Source organism: Lynx rufus, unplaced genomic scaffold (assembly GCF_022079265.1).
Source record: "Lynx rufus isolate CCGP_SWC_20201006 ecotype Redwood Valley unplaced genomic scaffold, mLynRuf1.p SCAF_2, whole genome shotgun sequence".
NCBI lineage: Eukaryota > Metazoa > Chordata > Mammalia > Carnivora > Felidae > Lynx > Lynx rufus.
The window spans coordinates 39,847,578-39,866,544 of NW_025814834.1; the positions used below are offsets into that span (position 1 = coordinate 39,847,578).

Here is an 18,967-nt window from a genome sequence, read left to right on the forward strand (position 1 = left end):
GTGTGGTTCCAGTCCAAACTGGAAGGCCTGAGGACCACAGGAGAAAATAATGTACGTTGTAGTCTGAGTCTGAAGGGCTGAGAACCTGGGAATTGATGGTATAAGTCCACATCCAAGGCCAAAGGCCTGAGAGCCAGGAGTACCAATGACTGAGGGCAGGAGAAGACAGAGTCTCAGTTTAAGGAGAAGGAGCATATTGGCCCTTTTACTGCCTTTTTGCTTTATTTGGCCCCTAAGCAGATTGGTTGATGCTCACTCTCACTGGTGAAGGCAATCATTACGCAGTGTTCTAGTTCAAATGCTTATCTCTTCTGAAAACATCCTTATAGACACAACCTGAAATAATGTTTTACCAGCTATGTGGACGTCCCTTGGTCCAGTGAAGCCGACGCATAATATAACCCTCATAAATCCTACCCTTGTCAACCTGGAACCCATACACATATCCTTGCTTAATCTCTAACAATAACAAGATCATAATTCTGCCTTACATGATACAACTATCCTGCATACAACTGAAAATACACTACTGCTTCCCCAGAAGAGGAGATAAAGTCCTTGACTGATGTTTACTCTTCTCCTGATATCCCATAACTTAAGTACTATGATGTGAAATAATAATACTGAAGTATTATTAGCCAGTACATCGTATATTACATGATAAGGGAATAAAAGAGGAAAGAAAACAAAGGTATTAGCTTAATGTAAATATACACATCAATATATTTATAACAAAATAAGGAGGAACTACTCATGACAATTATAGTCCTTGTATCTGTAACTGGTTATGTGGTTGTAGCTGGTATTTATAACTACTTCTTTTACTACCCATTTTACACTCCTTTTGCCTTCAGCAAGACTCTGAGCTGGTTGTGTGTGTGTGTGTTTTTTTTTTTTTTTTAGCAGGTGGCAGGGTAACCCAAACTTTCATTCTTAAAGGGTCTGAGCCATTAATAGTCCTACCTGGACTGGGTTGTTATATTTTCCATTGGCCTTAACCACAGGGCATGGTGATACTAAGAGACACCCTAGCGAAGTCCACACGTACTCTTCCTTAACTCCATTGCGGAATAGTAGTCCAATTTCCCCTTGGTAGTCAGAATCAATCACCCCAGCCAACATCCTAACTCCCTTCTTTGTCTACAGATTGAGAGGCATGAGGATCCCAAAGTGGCTAGGTGGCAATATTGTCTTCTAGTTCAATGGAATCATTGTTGTTTTTCCTAAGGGAAGCATTCCTCCCTTTGGGAAATAAGACCTCTAGGCTAGCAAAGCATAACATCACAGGAACAGAAAGCAAAAAATATTTGCGAATGTGTTGGTGGAGGTGATAGTGGTGCCACTCCTCTTTTTACCCCTTAATTCCTGGACTCATGAATCCTGGCTATCAGAGAAACAGCACCTTATATTGGATACTGATTCAGACCATATACAGCTTCTGGAGAACCTTGCACCAGCCCTGCAAGGTATTGCCACATAGCTGGTACTGTAACTGTGTCTTCAAAAGGCCCTTGCAGTATCTTAGCAAGCTGGTTGCTACAAGGTGGTGGGGAACATGGCAAGACCAGTGAATTCCATAAGCATGGGCTCATTGCCACATTTCTTTTGCTAAATGATTTCCTTACTCAGAAGTTATGCTCTGTGAAATGCTTGATGGTGGATAAGACATTCTATAAGTCCACAGATGATAGTTTTGGCAGAAGCTTTGTGTGTAGGAAAAGCAAACCTATATCCAGAGTAAATATCTATTCCAGAAAGAACAAAACTCTGGCCCTTCCATGATGAAAGCAGTCTGGTGTAGTCATCTGCCACCAGGTAGCTGGAAGATCACCCTGAGGAGTAGTGCCATATTGGGGAATCAGTGTCAGTTTGCTGCTGCCAGATTGCACTCAGAGGTGGCCGTGGTCAGGTTGGCCATGGTGAGTAGAAGTTCATGTTGCTGGGCCTATGCATAACCTCTATCCCTGCGACCATGGCCACTTTGTTCATGAACCCCTTGGGTGATGACAGGGGTGGCTGGGGAAGGAAGTTGATTGGCATCCACAGAACGGGACATCCTATTTACTTGATTATTAGAATCCTCCCCTGCTGACGTTGCCCTTGGTGAGCATCCACATGGGACACTAATATCTTCACATATTTTGCCCGTTCAGAGAGGTCTATCCATATACCTCTACCCCGAATTTCTTTGTTATCCATTTTCCAAGCGTATCCCTTTTATGTTCCTGACCATTCAGCCAAACTTTTGGCTACAGCCCATAAATTGGTATATGTTTGCACATCTGACCATTTTTCCTCCAAACAGAGTAAACAAGCAGGTGCGCTTCCCAAAGTTCTACCCAATGGCAGGATTTTTCCCTCCCATTGTTTTTCAAGGCTATCCCAGACAAGGGCTATAGTGCTGCAGTTGTCCACTTTTGGGTGGTATCTGCATATCATATAGAACCATCTATAAATCAAGCTTGTCTTCTCTAACTCTGTCAATGGATTGTAGGGAGAGAGAAGCCAGTATAGCAGGAATGGGGACCAGGAGTATTTGGGGCACTTCTCCATGTAAGTTACTTGTGCTTTCAGGGCCTGTTGAGCCTGATCACGTATATACCACTTATATTTGATGATGACATCTTGCTGTGCACATCCAACTTTATGGCTTGGTGGGAAAGACAGCACCTAGTTCATGACAGGCAGCTTAGATGGCATAGTAACTTGGTGGTCCATGCTCAATCTTTCAGTCTCTACTAAGGCCCGATAGCAGGTCATGAGCTGTTTCTCAGAAGGAGGGTAGTTATCTGCAGTTAAAGGCAGGGCTCTCACATCCTAAAGACTTTCACTGCAATTCACCTACACAAGCCTGCTAAAGTCCCTAAATGGTATCTCTGTCTGCCACTGACATTTCAAGCATTATTGAATCTGCTACATCATATGGGCCAAGTGGGAGACCAGCTTGCACAGCAGCTAGACCTATTTCAGGGTCTTCTCTTCTTCTTGGCTGTAGTCAAAAGTTTTCAGCTTTTCAGGTCACTCAATAAACGTGCTGGAGTAACATACCCAAGTAAGGAATATGCTGCCTTTAAAATCCAAAGAGTCCCATGAGGCACTGTGCTTCTTTCTTAGTTATAGGAAGGTCCAGGGGATCCAACAAATTATGTTTCACCTAAAGAGGTATATCTGAGCATGCCAATACCAGTAGACCCCTTGAAATTTCACTGGGTAGAAGTCCTCTGAATTTTAGTCAGATTTATTTCCCACCCTCTAACACGCAAATATCTCACCAGTAAGTCTAGAGTGGTTGTCACTTGTCACTCATTAGGCCCCATCAGCATATCATCAGTGTAATGGACCAGCGTATCTTGTGGAAGGGAGAGGTGATCAAGATCCGTGTGAACTAAATAATGAGATGGTGCTGAGGAGCTGATATACTCCAGAGGTAGGACACTGAAGGTGTATGGCTGGCCTCGTGGATCACTCTCAACTCAGCCTTCTGCCCGCCCAGCAGGTAGGCATGGTTCTTTTTAAATGTTAACACTGTTCATAACACAATTCTTCCTTTGACAATGTTCAACTATTTCATTTAAACACCGGCACTGGGATATGATAGTGGCTCATAGCGTCCCCTGAATTCATCCGATTTTGTAGCTCATATGATAATTGCTGAGAGAAATAGCACTTTGAGTCACTCAGTTGTATAAGAGCAATGTGTTTTAGAACTTTTTAATCTCCTAAAACAAAGCAAAATTTTTCCTTACAGTTGGAAAAAAGCTTTAGGCTGGAGTAAACCTGACCTAAGGCTCCAAGTTTATAGGCCCAATTTATTCCCCTTGTAAGTTTATGGGACAACTCCATGTGAGTTTCCCCATGGGGTGCAAAATCTTAATCTAGCCAGGTGTTCATGTCTTTTCATGTAATTAAGCAATTATTTTCAGTGGATTAAAATTTTAGAAGGCTTTGAAAAATGTTAGTAAAAATAGCACTCTGCTGTATTTACATTGAGTCTTAATCCTAGTTGTTCAAAGAGTGTTTATCAGTTGAAGATATGGCAAATATTAGCATTTCTGCTTTGTAGGCAGAGAAATTATGTGATGCACTTGAAATGATACTGAAAGTCAAAAGTAGGAGATTTTTTTTTAACCAGAGCTTTTATTAATTCTGTTTCTTCATTTTCCATTAACATCTTTTCTCTTTTTTACCTCTCCCATACAAATAAATCCATGTAAGTACTTTGGAGGAAAAATATTAAAAAGCTGGTGGTTAAAATTTTTAATTATCTCTGAAAGTGCTGTTTGAGAGTGGTGATTGTTGCTATGGGTTACCAGTTTATTCTGTTATTAGTCAATTACTGTCTCTTTATAATTCACACTGTATCTTGCAGCCATATTATTTCTTAAAATTCTATTGACTAAAACATATAATCTAAGTAAAAACAGTATTTTTATAACAGAGATACAGCTCAAAGTCTAGTCTCCCCTTTTTAAGGCGCCTCATGTGTGTGTATGTGTGTGTATTACCTATCGATTGATTGACCTATCTATCTATCAGTGATCTGTCTGTTGAAATTCTACGGTCTCCACTAAGAGGATATATTGCTGATGTAATGGTCAATTGACTAGGTGAAAACAGAAAGGGGAACCCACCTCTTCCAGGTGTCAACTCTGACTTACTCAGTCTCAGATTCCATGTAATCAGAATTTCCAAGATCTTGTGCAGTGAGAAGTTATCTTAATGTAGAAATTATCTTAATGTACCCTCTCTTGTTGGTCCATCGATTTAAACAGAGATGAAGTGCTGACTGGTTGTGTGAAATGTTGATTCTGCCCCATTATCAGTAGCAAACAGTGTGCACACATTTGACAAGTATTTAACTGTTATTAAAGAGTCTATGGACACAAACCAGAGTGAGTGCTCCCAGCTGAGGAACAATTTCATGATCTTGGGTGCACATGAAGGAACCTAAATCTCATAAGCTAACATTCACCACTTCACTCACTGGTAGAGGGAGAGGGAAAGTTTCCAGTGAGATAGCAGAACTGCTTTGAGAAGAGCTAGAATATAGATGATAGTGGGGCAGGATAGATTTCAGGCACCCTTTCTCCCAACTCCAGCTACAATGCTTAGAGATGACAGGAATATGTAGAAAGAGAAAACAAAATGGTCAAGATGAGGCATACATGTCCATGGACCAGAAACAGAATTGCAAACTTTTGAGAAGTATAAAAGCTGTGAGGCTGCCAGGAGTTCATATTTTTTGAGTACAGGAAGAATGAAACTGCACATAAGGTAGAGTCAAGGGGATCACTTGAAACTAGGGGCATTATGAAGAACGCTATAAAGAGTTACTAATGACAGTTGCCTAGGGCTAGGCTAAACTGGATGCTTGGGAAGGTAGGAGGATCCAGATTAGCTTAAAGGAAGGATGTGAGCAAAGTTATGCATTTATTATTGTTAGAGGACAGGAACTCTAAGCCTCTAATAAAAGTTTCTGAACTGGTTTCCCTAGAAGGCTGTGTTGATGGACCCAGAAAACTGCTATATAGGAAGAAGTAAGTGAATTAGAGGGAGGAAGAATACGTACCTCTAAAAATGAGTCTGCAAACCAAAATTACCAAACACATCAAGACTCCAAACAGATACAATAAGAATTCTCCACACAGAACACAAAAAGAATTAATAAATTGGAATAATGTATTGATGACTCTACCTAGAACACAGTAGAGAAAAAAAAAGACATGAACTATATAGCTAGGAGCAAGACCAGATAAGTGCTAATTGATGTCTAATGTTTACCTAGAAGAACTAAAAAAAAGTCTGAAAAGGTAATGTCAAACATTTTCTAGAATTATAGAAAACTAAATGGGCTTAAATTATTCTAAAAGTGGATCTGAGGGTCATGAATTTAGCTAGACAAGAAACAGCTGAGTTCTTATGAAACCATGTCCTATCGGGTTAATGAGGTTAAAACTGGCAGAAAGTTTAAAGCTTGTTTTTCAGAGAACTGTTTCCCTCTAATCAGCTATTGTATCTTTTCAGACCCCACTAAGAAACTCACTAGTTGTCACTGCAGAAGTCTTGACTCAAGGTCAACTGATATGGTCCCAACCTATGAACAAGGAAGGCCCTGCATTCCTTACCCAAGATAAGGAGCCCAAGACTCCATTTAGTTTATATAAGCTCTTGAAGCATGCCCATTGCCCCTTCTCCTTGTCCTAAGATAACCCCCCTGACATCAGGGACTGAATTTTGTCTCATTCTGATGTTAAGTTTCCACCTTAAAGTGAGCATGGGATATATGGTACATATATGTTTGCTCACTGTGCATACTCCCTCTTTCCTCAAGAATAATGATATGATTCTCTGCCCTTTTTCATCAGTATGTATGTAATTAAAACCTCCATGATTATAAAAAACTTGCTCTCTTCCCCTTTGGGGAGGCAGATTTGAGGCTTGTCCTCCCATCTCCCCCATTGGCTGCCTCTCAAACTCTTTCCTTGGTACATACCCTATTGACTTTGCTGTGCATCAAACAGATGGACTTGGGTTCTTTTACACTTAGATGAAAAGTATACTTGTGCAATGAATAGGATAAATAAAAATTATTTATACCTACAAATAGTATGGTAAAAGGGAAAATGACATTTATACATAGATAATGTTGAAGCCTAAGTGAAGAGAAAAGACAGATTATTGCCAAAGTCATAATGATTAAATTGACATTAGATTTCCATCCATAATATGCCAGAAGAAAATGGAGAATAATATTTTTAAAGTCCTGACACTGAAGCATCATTCCAAATTGAAAGCAAAATAGGTCATGTTTTAGAAAAAGATTATATCGGTTTGCTACCCATTGATTTTTTCTGAAAGAACTACTAAAGGATGTGCTTCAGTAAGGACAGAAGTAAACCTAGAAAGATGCAGAGGGAAAAGATAATGTGAACTAGCTGTTATAGTTGCAAGAAACTTATCTGGAAGAAAAAAACAGAATTATACTACACAAATGAATTGCTTTTGGGACTGGTTACTATCCAGCTCATTCAATTATACACTAGCTATCAGAGAAAACTCCTCATTATCTGGTAATTTGGAATGACTTTCAGAAAACTCTCAGAGCCTCTGGTCATTCCTCTTCGAACTCCATTGACTTTCTAGTCCTGAAATTAATTGGGAAGACCCATTTAAAAATGGCTTGTTCATCACTTCTTGCTGAACTTATCTGTTAAGATTGTATATAGTGGATATAAAAAGATTAGCACAGAAATAACTGAAAAAATTGGGCATAATTCAATCATGCAGACTACTAGCTTATAGCCCTCAAAATTAAAAATAAGTGAAATCAGTGTGAAAGTAGAAACACACACATAAACACACACAGATACACACAAAGCAGGCAGAGCATAAAACAGTGGAGAAGGGGCCAAGCAGTTGATCCAGAATGTAGTTAGGTTTAGTTATAGATCACAGAATTAGTTTCTGGAGAATGGGAGAAAAAGGTATTTGCTCCAAGCAAAGTGGTGTTTAGAGATCAAGAAGTCTTGTCACAACACAGTATCAGAATTAAACAAACATTGTTTTGAGCACATCCTATGGTCTGCCTCCTGTGTTAGGTGCTGAGGAGGAATTCAGAGGCATAGAAGATAAAACCTATGGTCTCTAGAGGCCATCAGTACAGTGGGGAGACAGATATACATAAACAATTTTTCAAGAGTGGTTGGAAAGGGTGCTAAGAGAATATGAGGGAGGAGAACTAAATTCCAATTAGGGGTGATTAAGAAAGCATTTTAGAGGAAATTGGTTTAAATTGGATCTTGGATAATGGGTAAGAATTTTATATCAGGCAATGAGGATAGGCATTCTAAACGAAGATACATAGGTAAGGAGCATGAGGAAAGTAAAGCTCAAAATCCAGCTGACCCTTCCTCCTTAACCTCCTTCCTAGGACAAGGACTCATCTCAGTTGGGGACTTCAGCAAGTGACCAGAAAAGAGTAAAGAGATATATCTGAGCAGAGGAAGAAAGTGGTGACTGGAACATAGACAACTCTTGAAAGAATGGAGGCAGGCAGAAAAATACATATGTATATCTGAAACTCCTTCGTGTGTTTTAAAAATGTTTATAAGTGGTGTCATATTGTACATAACCATTCTGCAACTTTTTTCCCCATTCAACTTTCTTTTTGTGACCTCTACATCTCTCTGGTACATTCATTTTACCTTTCTGCTTACCCATGTTTCTAATGATGCGCCTTTAGTTTCTATCAGTTTTTCAATATTGCAAACAATGTTACTTGCATTGTAGAAATGTATTCTACCTATCTTTTTATACACCCATGCAAGTTTTTCTAGAGAATATACCTAGAAAGGGAATGGCTGAGTCAGGATGCATTATTTCCAACTTACTAGGTATGGTGTTTTACTCATCTTTATCTCATTATATCCCCCTTCCGCCACTTTTCCCTTTTCTTGCTACTCACATGGTAGGTGTTTAAGAGATATTCGTAAATTTTCAAGGTGGAAAGAAGAGAGAAATTTGCTGGGACCTGAGGACAATGAGGGCTAAAAGAAGATAAGCAAAAGAAGAGAAGAAGAAGTATGTCTGGCTTTGTTAATTGACAGTCATTTGGCATCTGGAACACTGGGCTTCAGTCTGTCAAGGATCCGGTAGAGGAGTGTCAGGGTTAGACTCTCATTGAGAGCTTAGTGAGCGTCCTTGGATTGGGGCCATGATCAATGGAGCATGCATGTTCACACTCCAGGGCCTGAGTCAGACCTGGCCTCTCCTTTGGCTCTCTGAGTCTTAATCTTCGGGTTAAAAAACGACGTGAGGTGGCAATAAAAGTAATAATAATTACCTCTGGATATTGTGAAGATTTAACAAGAAAAGCTATGTGAAAGTGCTTCGTATATGCACTTGATTTCTAACTGCTTAAATATGTTCTTATCCTGATCCCATGCCTTTCCTTTTCTAGCTTTTTCAGTGTCGGTCCCATAATCTGTTTCTCAGATGTTATGCTGATAGTCTCCTTAACATCCTCTGGGTGCACTTTTAAGTGTGGGACACAGAATTGATCAACATACTCCAGGATTTGATCAACCATGTAGAGCGGGCCAAAATATCAATTTCCCAGTTTCGGATACTACGTAGTAGTAATGCATTTTAGTACCAGAGCTATTTTGGCAGCCACTCCCAGTGTTGAGTCAAATTGGGTTTTAGAAGAAAGCAGCTAAAACTCCCAAGTGTCTTTGACACATCCTGCTGTTAAAACTGGCTTTTGCTATACTACAGTTAGGTACTTCTTTTCTTTTTTTTAATTCTTTAATGTTTATTTAATTTTGAGAGAGAAAGAGAGAGAGAATGCGTGCATGTGTGCTAGTGGGGGAGGGGCAGAGAGAGAGGGAGACAGGGAATCCGAAGCAGGCTCTGCGTTATCAGTGCAAAAGCCTGAAGTGGGGCTTGAACTCACAAACCATGAGATCAAGACCTGAGCCAAAGTCGGACGCTCAACCACTGAGCCATCAGGCACCCTGGTACTTCTTTAAAAAAAATTTTTTTTAAATTTTTTATTTGAGAGAGAGAGAGAGAGAGAGAGAGAGGGAGCACACCAGGGAGGGGCAGAGAGAGAGGGAGACAGAGGATCTAAAGTGGGCTCTGTGATGACAGTGGAGAGCACAACGCAGAGCCTCAACACACGAACTGTGAGATCATGACCTGAGCCAAAGTCAACCGCTTGACCAACTGAGCCATGCAGGCGGCCTCCAGTACTTCTTTTTTTAAACTCAATTGCCATACTTTATCATTTGTCCCCATTAAGCTTCATTTTATTCAGTTTGGCTTTTCTTGAGTTGTGATTCTGACTCTGGTTTTCAATATGTATATTATTATTATTATTTTTCTAAACCAAATTCCTTCAGGGGTGACTGGGTGGCTCAGGTGGTTAAGTGTCTAACTCTTGATTTTGGTTCAGGTCATGATCTCATGGGTTGTGAGTTCCAGCCCCACACAGGGCTCTGTGCTGACAGTGTGGAGCCTGCCTGGAGTTCTCCTCTCTCCCTCTCTCTCTCTCTGCCTCTCCCCCATTCATGCTATCTCTCTCTCTCTCTCTCAAAATAAATAAACTTTATTATTATTATTGTTAATGTTTATTTTTGAGACACAGAGGGAGACAGAGTGCAAGTGGGGGAGGGGCAGAGACAGAGAGACACAGAATTGGAAGCAGGCTCCAGGCTCTGAGTTGTCAGCATAGAGCCTGACGCGGGGCTTGAACCCTTGAACCGTGAGATCATGACCTGAGCCTAAGTCGGACACATAACCGACTGAGCCACCCAGATGGCCCTAAATAATAAACTTAAAAGATAATAAAACACACTCCTCTGGATCACTATGGTTTTGTCACTTAGGGACAAGCATAGAAAGAAGTGACTTCTCTTGTTTTCTTCTTTCCATCTCAGAACATTTCCTCCAGCTCTTCTCTCCTCCTGGAATAGTCCTCCTTCAGATGTCCCCATAGTCAATCCCTTATTTCTGTCAAGACTTCCTTTAGCATTGTCTCCAATTTCACCTTCTGAGTGAAGCTTTCCTGACCACCCTGCTTAATACTGCAGCCCTCATCTTCTGCTGATATTCCCCACCCCCCCCCCTTTTGTATCACGGCACTCAAAACCATCGGACACAATATATTTTATTTATTAATTATAGTTACCATTTATCCCCTGTTCCGTGAATTCAGGAATCTTTGCTTTGTTTACTAATGGATCCCAAGTTCCTAGAACAGTACTCAACACATTGTAGGCAATCAATAAATATTAGTTGGATAAAATGAATATATTTCAGGCTAGTATTGATTGTGATAAATTAATTTAGATGTTTCTTAAGCCGTATTGATAGTGCCAATGACTCTTGAATTCCCACAATCCATGGATCATCAGCTTTCAGTTTTTGATATTTTGATAATTTGCTGTTTTTCACAGATATTTTGGGGAGAAGTTGATAAAGGCTGAATCAGGGAATGTTAGATTCCATTTTATACCAGACATGTCAGATAGTCTTTAAATGTGACAAATCTCCAACCAACTCATTGGTAAAAATATTGATTAGAAGAAGCCAAGGAGAGAGCCCTGAAGCACAGCTCTTACAATCGCCCTTCGGTCATTTATCTCTACTCTTTTGCACAGTCACTTATTTGGTGGGTGTTCACCTGATAGAACCATTTTTCATCTTGTATTTCTCTCCATGAACCACAAAGATATGATTAAAGTTGGTAAATACAGGATTCCAGACAAATAACAAAAACAATAAATGCTAAAGTATACTGAGCACTTACTATCTGCTGGGCCCTGTGCTGAGTTTATTATGCACCACATTTTATTTGATGGGTTTATACCACTTCTTTTCCTTTTTTATAATGGGTGAGATCATAAAGCTAGTAAGTGATGCAATGAATATTTGACCCCAGACAGTCTGACTCCAGAGTCTAATCACTGACTCTATTACATTGGCTCTTTGACAGATATACTCTGTAGGTGAATGTTTTTCACTCAACAGCCTAATTATTCTGACATCAAATAGTTTTTGGAAGTCTATTATGTGCCAAGATGTGTGCTAGGAAGGAGGAAAACAAATATGAATATGATCTGAATACTCCCTGTAGATGCTAAAAAAGGAAATTTAGAATTATGGAGTACACAACATGAATCTTACATCTATCTTGCGCTGTTATTTTGTTTTTTACTTTGTTGTTGTTGAAAATTAGTAATATCTTTCCTCTTATGCCTATGATACTTGCTTCCAAAAACCTGTTGGCAGCCAATAAGCACAAAAATCCAGGGTAAATACACCTCTCCTCAGAGGTTTCTAAAAAGCAGAAACTGGGGACACTTTCTTGATGGAGCCTGCTTATTTATAGTTCCACATACATGCCAATTGTTTGAACCCTGAAAGGAGCTGTGCTTGAACAGATACCCCTGACCTGCTGCCAAGGTGCAGCTTTGATCTTGCGAGTCTTTTGCTAAGTTCTCATGCGATCTCATCTCACTGCCCCTTAACTGAAAGCAATTTTCATGTTTTATATTTAATCCTTTCGAGGCACTGAGCCAGGTGGTGAATTAATTACTTTTGTAGGTTGAGAAAAGATCCCAACTTCGTTGTTAAATTCAGCTAAAGTTAGAGACTTTTTTTTGAAGGCTGTATTCATACCATTTAGCTTTTATTTCAATAAAAATATGTCTCAAAGGCAGAGTAGTATGGTTGAATGGCTGATTCTAAATATTTTGGGATAAGGATTGATTTAATCATGGGTAAAACTATGAAGGGCTATTTTTGTTTGTAAACCAGTGTCTTTTTGAGACAATGACAAATTTCAGTGGAGGTGTTATGGCTCTGAGATCTTCTATGGAGGCAGAGGGGAAAAGTCTAGTTTGAAGTTTATAGAACTTTATATATAGACTGTTACTTCAACACCCTGAACAATCTGGAGAGAATACTGTGCCGATAGCATTGCTCTGAGAGGGCAGGGTGGGAGAATTAAGAGAGCTCTGAACTTGAAGTCAGAATAACATAGCTCTAAATATTTCTAGCACTTACTTGAAATGTTATCTTGGCCAAACTGCTTAACATTGCTGAATCTCAGTGTCTTTGCTTATAAAATGGGAATAGTGCAGGGCACCTGGGTGGCTCAGTCGGTTAAGCATCTGACTTCAGCTCAGGTCATGATCTCGTGGTTTGTGGGTTCAAGCCCTGCATTGGGCTCTGTGTTGACAACTCAGAGCCTGGAGCCTGCTTCGGATTCCGTATCTTCCTCTTTCTCTGTCCCTCCCCCACTTATGCGCGTGCTCTCTCTCTCAAAAATAAATAAACATAAAAAATACTTAGGTGGGAATAATAATACTTCCTCATTATTCTAGGTTCCACTGAAATAAAGTTAATAATTTGTAATGGGGTAGGCATTAAAAAATGCTACAGGTATCTGAGTCTGTGACACTCAAAATACATTACAAATTATTGCGGTTCTTGGTATAGTGAACACTGTTGTTGCAGTTGGAGAGGAGGAGAGTATTACTACCCTCCCTCACAAATGGAGAAACCGTATTTTATTTATTTATTTATTTATTTTAATTTTTTTTTTTCAACGTTTATTTATTTTTGGGACAGAGAGAGACAGAGCATGAACGGGGGAGGGGCAGAGAGAGAGGGAGACACAGAATGGGAAACAGGCTCCAGGCTCTGAGCCATCAGCCCAGAGCCCGATGCGGGGCTCAAACTCCCGGACCGCGAGATCGTGACCTGGCTGAAGTCGGACGCTTAACCGACTGCGCCACCCAGGCGCCCCGAGAAACCGTATTTTAAATGACCTGAACCTCATTACTCAGAAAGAAGCAGAGAACCCCATCTTCTGACAAATGCCTTCCCTATGAATTCCTGTTCAATAGCAAAGCAATATCATAGTAGAAGGAAAGGCCTCCCTTAAATCAAGCAGAATACATCTTCCTTGAATGATTGAATGCAAACCTTGACTATGTAAGCATTTTCAGAAGAAGGTCATTGTCTATGGAATTAATTTTCATTCTTGGCTCAACAATGCCTGCTGGCCGTCAGAGCTTGGTGAAAACCCCATCTGTTTAGTTAGGGACTAGCCTGACTGATGAGGGATTGACAGGAGTCAGAGGATAAATGCTCACACCTAGGATAAGTTATTTAAGTGTCCTTTTGTTCTGGTTAGAAACTAAGTCTCTGTCTGAGCGTACAATATAAAGTAGAAAGGGAAAACTTTCATTTGAGTACAGTTAATAATGAAAATCCTCACGTATCCTATGCATAATAGATGCTCAATGAACTTTGTTAATTTTGTGAATTAAATTTTCTTTTCTTTCTTGAAATTATTCAGATAGTTTTCACTTAATACATATAGGTCTAGGACCCACTAAGTTTTACAACTTTATTTGCTTACCTTTCTGTATTTTTTTCACTCTATCTTCACATACATCAGCCAAGCCTTGTTTTGTGTAGTTTTCATCCTAAAAATAATTTATATATAATATTTAGATCAAATTTATGTTTTTTAAACTATTCACATTCTACTCCTTGGGATTTTAAAATAAACTATTCCCTATTATCCCCCAGCTCATCTCCCAAGAACTGCTAGAATGTGTGTTGAACTTATCATTAGTTCATATATGAGTGCATTTCATGTATCACATTGCCCATGTGATTTAATGTATCTTTTATGAATTACTGTTAGAAAGTGATTCCATGACAAAGAGCTAGTTCTGAAAGCAAATTCTAATGCGTAAGGCCAAGAAATCTGGGTTCAACTTAACACACAGCATAAAGAAATTCATATTTTAAATGATAAATATTCCAAAATTTAAATTTACCAAAAAGAAATAATCATTTAAAAAAACATAAAATTACTTGATTTCTTAAATGTTTATTTTTTTTTTTTTTGAGAAAGAAAAAGAGAGAGAATGAGCACAAGTTGGGGAGGGGCAGAGAGAGAGGCAGACAGAGGATCCGAAGCGGGCTTTGTGCTAATAGCAGACAGCCTGATTCAGGGCTCCAACTTACAAACCATGAGATCATGACCTGAGCCGAAGTCCAACATTTAACTGACTAAGCCACCCAGGTGCCCCTGAAAGTACTTGATTTAAAAAAAAGCCTACAATATACAAACTTAAGTTTGACTATTTAAGTTTCATTCACAGCTAAATCTATGAGACAATTGCAGTAAACTATGTTGTATTTGATCTCTTTTTAACATGTCAACATCATACGCCAAAAAATAATTAAAGGATACAGTAAAAATTTACTTAACAAGCATTTATTGGTGACCTGTAAAAGTAAAATCTTGCAAAATATTCTTAAGAGAAAAGAAAAGACTCAGGTCCTGCCTTAACAGCAACTGTCAGTCAAATATGAGTGTTCAGACATGAAGAAAAATAATCTAAATATGAAGTAAAATGTGATAAGTATACAACAAAGTGTTACTGAAGCTCAAGAAAAGAAAGGTTTTTTGTTTGTTGTTGCTTTTTTTTTCTTATGGGAAGAAGGGGAGAAGGGGGAGATTAAAGAATTGATAAATTGATGGAGGAGTTGTCTTCTGTGCTCGTCCACCAAGAAAGAAACAGAGTAGGAAAGGTTATCATGAGTCTCTCATTGCCCGTTATGTACTCGCCCATCTATCAGTCACCACTAAGCTTACTCCTTTCCCTTAGAGGCCAAACTTCCTTATTCCCCCAACCCTGCCACACTGTGCCACGCGCTTATATTTTGACACAGGATTACTTCTTTTCTTGGAATACTCTTTCTCCCCATTATTCCTTGTAAACTCACCCTTCTTTCAAGACTACCTAGAAATCACTCTGCCTCATCCTTCTCTGGTCTCCCAAAGCTTGGTCACTACTTTCTCTGTGCCTTTCTAAATTTTGTACACTCTCTAGTATAGTACTTTGTTTTGACTCGATTTGTTCATCTCTATTGGGAGTTTCAACAAACATGACCTATCTTTATATAACTACTACTTACCATAATGTTTGGCATTGAGAAAATAATACATGTTAATTGAATACATGAGTGGGAGAATGAGTAAAATGTGTGCAGTGTGTTTTTTAGGCACAAATTTACATATCCTGATGACAAATGATGTTGAACATTTTTGCATGTGCCCATTGGCTATACATATACATATATGTATGTATATGTATATATATATATTTTATTTTTGTAAAGTGTCTATTCAAATTTTGCCAGTTAAAAATTTTTGTTTACTTGGGTTGTATGAGTTATCTATACTTTCTGGTTTCTTGGGATTTTGACTTAGATATGATGATTGATCAGATTGCACCCATGGTCACTTCCTTACTTCCCAGAGGTGGTAGACTGCAAAATATGGTCCCAAGTTTCTCCCAATCTAGGAAGTGATGTTGCCATTCATCCAATCAGTAAGGAGATAGAGTCTACTTTTCCATCTTGAATTTGAGCTGGCCTGGTGACTTTCTTTAGCCAAGAGAATTTGGCAAAAGTGATACTGGAATGACTGCCAAGCCAAGGCGACAAGAGGCCTTGCCTCCACCAATCTCACCCTTTTGAGTCCAGCTGCATGTAGAGAAGCCAAACTTTTGATGCAGCCCTGTTCTTTCCTAGATGGTGGAGAGGGAGGTTCAGCCATCCTAGTGGAGACTTCCAGAAGACACTTGCAGTCAACCTACAGAACTGTGATAAATAATAAGTAGTGGTTGTTTGAAACCACTGAGTTTTTAGGTGATTTGTCACAAAGCAATAGGTAATTGATACACTGGGATTGAAATACACTCAAGAAGTGTTTCATTTACTGGGTTAGGTTTGAGTAAAACTAGTGCTAAAGCATTTGCTACTTTCAAAGAACAGACATTGAATGGAAACACAACCGTATTTTATGACCAATGCTGTTTGAATTATCCACAGCATAGAGTATACCTGGAGAGGAAGAACATACAATTTTATGATTTTAGGTAGTACACAGATAATTCTAAGGTACTATATTCTAACTTTTTAAATGTTTATTTAGTTTTGAGAGAGAGACGGAGACAGAGACAGAGACAGAGTGCAAGTGGCGGAGGGGCAGAGAGAGAGGAAGACACAGAATCCGAAGCAGGCTACAGGCTCTGAGCTGTCAGCACAAGCCCAACATGGGGCCCAAACTCACAGACTGCAAGATCGTGACCCGAGCCAGAGTCAGAAGCTTAACTGACTGAGACACCCAGGTGCCCCTCTAAGGTGCTATATTCTAACTCATAATAAAGTGGCATTGGGGATGTTCTCTAGTGAAAAAAAGTGAAGAAATTAACAATTTGCCTCACATATATAGTGGTACAAAGAATATAGTATTCTTGGAAACAGTCCCAAATATTATCAAAACACAAAAATGTTCATATGGGTGCCAAATAAAGTAAATTTTTCAAAGCTTCAAATGTTGTGACAAATGTCAATCCTCCTTTGCACAGTCTAGAAAATGTATTAAGTAGGTTTGCACATAATACAAATCAGTATGCTACCCTTGTGAGATAAGAAGTTTTAAGAGAGTAAAGTATAAGTAGAACCTCAGACATCTTTTGATTGGGTGAGCTATTATTTTACCATGTACCCTTCCTCCACTTGCTAAGCTTTATCAGTTTTAATCTTACACATTAACAAAAAATAGAAAATAGAGAAATGTTACTAAAAACATTTTTTGAGTAAAGATGCAGAACTACACAACTACCTTATATTTAAAGCATTTATCCAGGAAAATAGCCCACTGTGAATTAGTGGTTACAACACACAGATATTCCAAATAGCATCGATGGAAATTCATTTAGCACAAAATTGTATTTCCCACCTACTAGACAATTAGAACGTACTGCGTGCATGGAGGAGGCAGGGAGGAAATTATCTATCAAGAATATCTCAAGGCAGTTGGCAAATATCCAGATTTTGGAGGAACCTAGTTAGTTCCCTGTTCTAACTCTTGCAAAAGTAATTTTCTTTCTGAAATGGAAAATTAATGTAATGTTCCTGAAGGGAAACATTTAATAATAATCAAGTCAAGGCATAAGGCACCTGATTCCCTTCTGTGACCTTAGTCCTAATGTATTAGTAACCCTGCGGCTCTCCTCTTAACTAGATTGTAGTTCAGAGACTAAATCACTCAACCATGAAGTTCTGATACTCTTGTTGCCCCTATTTCAAATGATAATCAATGTTGAGCTCGTGGATATTGCTAAAAAGTATAATAAACTTTTTCCCAATTTTTTTTTTACCAGAACTATGGTCCAATAATAACATTACTCCATACTGAAAGAAAGAAATCACTTTAATGAGTTATGTTAAGATCAAATTCCAGCTAATACATTTTAATGTATTTAAGCCGTCATAATTAATTAAATATCTAAAACACAGATAGAGGATATGCATTAACATTTCATAAGAATATTGTTTTGCAATAAAGTACTACACCAATATTAAAGAGAACAATTATAGCTATAAATAATTATGTTAGATATTCAGAAAACTCAGTTCCAGGATTATAAAAGCACTAACAGAAATAGCACTTAATAGAACTTAAAGGAACAGATAGCACTTAACAGAAAAGTGGATCTGTTTCAACTGGAGATATCTTAACAACTGTAATTTTCTACTTAATTTGTTACCTTTTGAGCTCTGGTTCTATGGAACCCCTGGCACTTGGCACAGCTAGAATCTTGAAGTCATCTATCCCAATTTTCTATTTATGGAATAATCTCTTCCACAACATTCTTGACCGAGTACTCTTCCAGTCTGAAATATATCCACAGTAAAGAGAACCCAAACAAGGAATCTACTTCCTTATATTACAGATACTTCAATGTTTGACAGTTTAAATTTGCACCAAATTTTTCTACCAGAAGTCCTGGTGGTGCCTGACAGAGCAGATTCCTCTTACACAATATAACCTTTCAAATATTTGTCAGCAACTATATGCATGAGAAGATTTGTCTTTTAGAGAGATCACTTTGGCTGCAAGGGAATAAAATGAAAGGGAGATAATTGAAGGAAATGAAAAGAGAGACTAGACTGACTAAATTATAAGAAAGGGAAAACAAAGAGCAAGTTCTAGCCTCTCATGTACAGGATGTCCAGTTTATACTATTGGGGATTTTATTTATGGTTGAGATGATAATTAACTGGCTGACCATTTTGGAAGTGACTTTATTATTTTTTAAATTATTTTTCTTTTAATGTTTATTTATTTTTAAGAGAGAATCAGAGTGGGGCGCCTGGGTGGCTCTGTCGGTTGAGCTTCTGACTTCGGCTTAGGTCACGATCTCACGGTTTGTGAGTCTGAGCCCCACGTCAGGCTCTGTGCTGACAGCTCAGAGCCTGGAGCCTGCTTCGGATTCTGTGTCTCCTTCTCTCTATGCCCCTCCCCCACTTGTGCTCTGTCTCTGTCTTTCAAAAATAAATAAGTGTTAAAAAAAAAAGAGAGAGA

General features: G+C 38.8%; 1 pseudogene; it reads right to left on the reverse strand.

The window, feature by feature from the left end:
* Positions 1 to 760: 760 nt before the first annotated feature.
* Positions 761 to 16,150, reverse strand: LOC124514168 (uncharacterized; annotated as a pseudogene).
* Positions 16,151 to 18,967: the final 2,817 nt, after the last annotated feature.